Source organism: Passer domesticus, chromosome 2, assembly GCF_036417665.1.
Source record: "Passer domesticus isolate bPasDom1 chromosome 2, bPasDom1.hap1, whole genome shotgun sequence".
Lineage (NCBI taxonomy): Eukaryota > Metazoa > Chordata > Aves > Passeriformes > Passeridae > Passer > Passer domesticus.
Window position 1 is genome coordinate 107,344,180 of NC_087475.1, and position 5,555 is coordinate 107,349,734.

A 5,555-nucleotide genomic window follows, 5' to 3' on the forward strand; every position below is an offset into this window, starting at 1 on the left:
TCCCATTAAACAGAATCACATCCCATAATGCCGCCTTATCCTCTGTTGAGCATTTTCATAACACTATTAATCTCAACAAAGAGGCGCAGTCCTGTCCGTCTCTCCCGGTAAATGTGTGGGTATCAACGCGTTGCCTCCGCGGTCCCATGCCTGGTGGTGCATGCAGCCAGTCTGCAGCGTGAGTTGCACCTCCCGTGCTCTCGTTCCCACCTTGCCAGCAAAGACTGGACCAATACATGCCAACAGGCTGTTGTGTAATCCATGTTCCTGCACATATAAAAATCCCACCTACCTCTCCAGCCATCAGCAGCACGCACCTGTACTGTCCCTGTCCATACCTTTGCCCACATGACAATGACGCTCTCATTGATCTCGGCTCCATGCAGGAAAAGTGGTAGGAAAGAGCACACTGCCCTTCCACAGATACTGTCCATCCTTTGCATGGATCAAGCAGACCATCCAGTGCTACAGAAACATGTGGTGGATGACACCACCACCAAACTCACATGGAACTCTGCAGGGCTTCTCATTCCCTCTTGTGTGTGCTCCACAAACCCCTCCTAACAGGAGCCAGGCAGACAGCCACACCGAATTCCCAAGCTGAGCTGCCCAGCACCAACTCCATACTTGCCTCTTCCCCCCAGTGGCTTGGCTCCAAGGGGAGAGGTGTGATGCAGATGAAGATCCTGCAAAGGGACTTTAGCTGCTGGGGCTCTCTCTGCAGGTGATTCCCAACGCTCCTGCCAGCACGGTTATGGTCTGAAGAAGGCTGCTTCCTACTGCTTAGGCAATGTGTGCCCTGGTGCCTCTGATGTTAAGGCATGAAGCCTCCCAATGAGCCACCACCTCCCTGAAATCTTTCTCTGCCTCACAAATGAACACATTTTTATCATGAATGTGCCCAAGGTTCCCCACCTCAGCTCCAACTCCTTTTTTCCTTTGTAACTTGAAGTTTCTTAGCAAAAATCTTAATTTTCCCTCAAAACAATAACTCCATATGGGATATACATTATTATGATTAAGGTGTTTTCAGTTTGTGAGGGCCAAGTAAATTAAATGGATTAAAATATATATATATTTCTATTTTCCTTTGATGAGGAAAGGATAGACTTCCATGAGATAGATTTCCAGTTATTTGGCTGCTTCAAACTTAAAAGTTTCTATACATTACTCTGGTTCAATAACTTACTCAGTTTAATTGAATCTTTTGAGTTTACAGCGCTTGGCTTGGAAACAATTACGGCAAGATCTGTGTAATACAATCTTCCCTACCTGTGCTGATGGGTGTCAACACTCTGAACAAGCCCACAGCACACTTCCCATGGGGAAAACGCCTGCAACATCTTGCTTTGGTGCTGCACCCGTGTTGGGAAACCCAAACTGGCCAGAGGACCTTCCACACACCCCTGACCAGCTCTGCTTCCAAGAACAGCTGGGTGAAGTGGACTCTGTACTCCCACAGCAACATGCTGGGGTGACCTCTAAGTAATTCCTGCAGTTTTGTGCATGGTCCAAGTTAGTCAGGGTTCAGGTCCCTGCGTGGGACCCCAGAGAATCCTGCCCCATCTTCCTCCACCTCATGGGCAGCTGTCCCTGTCCAGGCTTTTATCAAGCCCACAGCCCTTTCTCACTTTCACTTTTAATTTATGTTCACTTTTAAACATATTTCCCCAAGGTAACAAGAAGAACAAAGCTTTTGACATTGTTTCTCTCACCCTGGAACTCAGGGTTGTAGGCTGGAAACCTCTGTCCTGTGTGTTTCAGTGTTGCCCAGGGTGGGACGCGAGGGTGAGAGGAAGGAACTCCAGAGCATTTCGGGAAGAGGGGAGACTCTCCAGCCTAGCATGGGCCGTTCGTATGTGGGACACAGATAACAGACTACAAGCCTGACATGCTGGTGCTGCAGACAATGTGATCTGAAAGATCGGTTTATGGTCTTTCAGGCTATTTTTTGTCAGCTCCTCTTGCGTTCCGTAACAATACAGAGGGGCTGATGGGTATGGGTTTAGACGCTGGGCACTGCAATGCTGCCACTGTATTGCTTCATTTGTGGGCTGGGACACAGCCATACTTCTGTTCTCCTCATTTTCGCTCTTTCCCGGACTGAGGGTTGCTCCAGCCAATCTGTAATATCTGTTCTGTCAGGTTACATACAACCGGTAACATGAAAAATATCTTTCAGTGTCTGCATAAAACTGGCAGTCTGTGATGTACCTGTGAACGTGATGGTGCTCTGCAAAGGCTGCAGCTACATTTCAGCTCTTCCTTTAACCCACTTTTGACTCTTTGTAACTAATGTGGATGGACTTACTGCTGGTGTTTGCCATTCAGCAGCCCTGTAGGCTCTCCCGATGGTACTGAGGCTTGCCATGACTGAGCTAAGGTTTTACCATTTCTGCAAAGGAACCCTGAAGATCCCAGGATTTCTGAGAAGCCTTGCCCTTTTGTTTTTTTTTTTTTCTTTGGTAAAGCAGAGAATTTTGCCCTAGATAATTTTTTTGAGCTGAGAGGGGGTATCAAACTCTGAGATAGGTAATTTTTGCTTTGGAATTAGCAAGAAAATGGTTCAAATTTTCACTCAATATCCAGTTATTGTCCCAGAGTCTGTGTCTCTTCAACACCCAAGTCCCCCTGCCCCCATTTTAAACTGTCTCCTCAGAATTCTGTATCCCCAGCACTAGCCAAAATAACTGTTCTGGATTCTGCAAGTCTCCCCCAACACTACAAAATCTTTTTCCTCTGTCCAGGATACACTTCTCCACTCCCAGCTTTCTACAAGTCTCCATAGCAAGCTGAGGAAATCTAAATGACCAATTTTCATTGTTGTCTTCATCATGCACCCACCTTCTATTTTTTTTCTTATGTAGTTTGAGTGAGGTTTTTTTCAAAGCAAGCATGAGCTTACTTGTTTAGCCCAACGGAAGTGTCTTTACTTTGGTGCCAGACATGGCAGAAAATGACACAGGCAAGTCTCCTCGTTTTGTGGAGAAAAGACAGCCTTTCCTGTCATGTCCAAGGAGCCGCTCCTGCAGCAGACAAATGCCACTGGAACAAGAGGCAGAGAGAGACTTGCACACAGAGGATTTTGGAGCATACAACCAGAATAAGGTCAAGAACATGTGCTCCTTTTTTTGAGAACATCTTACTGTCAATGGAGGATCGAGTCTCTCTCTAACAGCCACCTAGGTGAGGGCTGCCCGTGTGCCAGCGTGACTCTGCATCTACTTCCCGTTAGGGGAAGAGCATTTCAGACTTCGCTCAGCACTCGTCATGAGCCTCGTCTCCTGTTTTGCCAGGAGAAGGAGGGGGCAGGGAGAGCGGCGTGGCCGCACCGTGTCAGCCAGACGTGCACGGTGCAGCTGAGGCGGGGGAGAGACAGAGAAGATTGGGGGTTGATCAGCCCCCTGGAAATCAGAACGGCTGATCTCTATCGCCGTGTGCTTCGCTGGTTTGTTTGCTTTAAAAAACATCACATACTTGGTACTGACACCTATGGCTAAGGTTACTCGATATTTTCCATCACAAGTCTGTTTTCAGTTACTCAGAACTTTGCCAGACATCAGATAGTCAGATTCGAATTTTCCATGTTTATTTTCACTTTTTTTTTTTTCTTGAAGATGGAGGCACTTAGTAAGGCGTAAAAAACAAATGCTATTTTGCAATTATAAAAATTTGACTTTGACACCAGTTTTTTAACATAGAAATATGTATATAATGAATAACAAAAGCTGCAAGCAACACACAAAAGTTAAGAATGCTTACTAGTTACCATATTTAGGTTCTTATTTCCCTAAAGTGCCTTAGAGATGTCCTGATCCCCTCCCCTCTTCATGAAACAAATAGCTGGATCCAGCCAGGGAAGGAGCCAGTGGTCTCAAAGGGGCTGCATCAACACCCCACTGGTTTGAGCTGCCTGGACTGCAGTTCTGCCATACCTATTTTTGCCTCCTGTATCAAAGCTGGTGCGTGCTGGCAAAAAAATCACTAACACCGACTCACATCTCTTGAGCTCATTTAGCAGAAACACTGAAAAAACAGGCTGGGACAGAACTCTCCTTCATCTCCTACCTCCAGCTGGATCTGGGAGAGGTGCTTCCAGCGCTGCACCCAGCAACAACTGCGCTCCAGGGAACGCTGCTAATTAGCCTGGAGGTTGCATTCCCCATTTGGCTGGGCGAGAACACTGCTGCTGAGCAGAGCTGATGGACTCGGGCTGGCTGGAGAGGAGGGGAGTCAAATCTCCATGGATCCCGATGGTGATACCTGCTGGGTCACCATGGGCTCCAAAGCGGGCAAAGCTGCCACTGGCACACAGGTCTGGAGTGAGAACCACACCAGGGACTCTGGGGCTGTGCCCCGGTGCAGAAGGCAAGGATCACACACGCTCTGGGACGCACCGGGCAGGGACATGTCTCGCTTTGTGCCATCCTTGGGTGCTGTTCTCACACTTGTGCACGTCCCTTGAACTTATGTAAGTCGGAGCCTTGTGACGCTTGCACTTAGACGGCAACTTTCTGCCTAAGAACGATACGATTTGGGCTAATGTACAAATGAGATGCTGAGATGCTCCGCAGGCTGCGGGCTTGTTCCCTCCCTCAGCGAAGCGGGTGAGGATTTCCTTGCGGGGGCCAGCAGGAGCCCGCAGGCTCGCCATGCTGGGGGCCCGGCCGCGGGTTCCCGAGGGGCCCAGGTGCGGCTGGCGGCCAGGAGCCGGCCCGGTGCCCGGCTCATCCCGCGCTCCCCTCCTCCCGCCGCGCTGCCCCGGGGGGCGCCGGCCCCACCCCGCATCCCATAATAGTCCACAAAGGCGACTCCATCCCATAATAGCCACCCACGGGAAACACGCCATGGCAACCGCCCCCCCACCCCCGCGCCATCCCATAATACCCTGCCGGCTTTATTGGAGGGCAGGGGGGGCCGGACGGGGGCACCGCGGGGAGGTCCCGGCGGGCACCGCCAGGAAGCCTGGCTGGGGCTGCAGCCTCCCCGCGGCGCCCCCTCCTCCTTCCTGCCGCATCCCGCAGCCCTTCCCAGGGAGGCAGCCCCGCCGTAAGGTAGCGCCATCCCACAACAGCGGCCCGGCCACACCGCGCTGGGAATGGTGCCATCCCATAATACTCCGGGCTGCGGCGGGCCCTGCCATCCCATAATAGCCGCCCGCTCCCCCCCCCGCTCCTCGTGGGGCATCCCCCTCATCCCACAGTGCCCCCCCCCGGCGGCACGAGCGCCCGCCATCCCATAATAGCCCTGCCACCCACCTGCCCCCCTCCGCTCGCGGGCGGCCTCGCCATCCCATAATAGCCGCGGCCCGCCCTTCCCCCCTCAGCAGGGCCGGCCATCCCATAATACTCGCCGCCCGCCAGCCCGTGCAGCCGCGGCTGAGGCCGGACCCCGCGGGGCAAACCCGGCCCGGCCCGGCCCGGCCCGGCTCGGCCCGGCCCGGCCCGGCCCCCTGCGCCTGCCCTCGTGTCTGCCCCGGCCTGGCCGCTGTGCTCCTCTTTGGCTTCCCCCTCACCTGGCAGCCCGGCAGCCGCCTTGGCCACGCACCTTCCCAG

General features: G+C 52.5%; 1 long non-coding RNA gene across 1 annotated transcript; it reads right to left on the minus strand.

Moving 5' to 3' along the window:
• Positions 1-3,572: 3,572 nt before the first annotated feature.
• On the minus strand, positions 3,573-5,352 carry LOC135295589 (uncharacterized). Its single transcript, XR_010357713.1, has 2 exons — positions 5,259-5,352; positions 3,573-4,518 (listed from the first exon to the last, which is right to left on the minus strand). It is a non-coding gene; the product is annotated as an uncharacterized LOC135295589 (long non-coding RNA).
• Between the last annotated feature and the right edge of the window lie 203 nt (positions 5,353-5,555).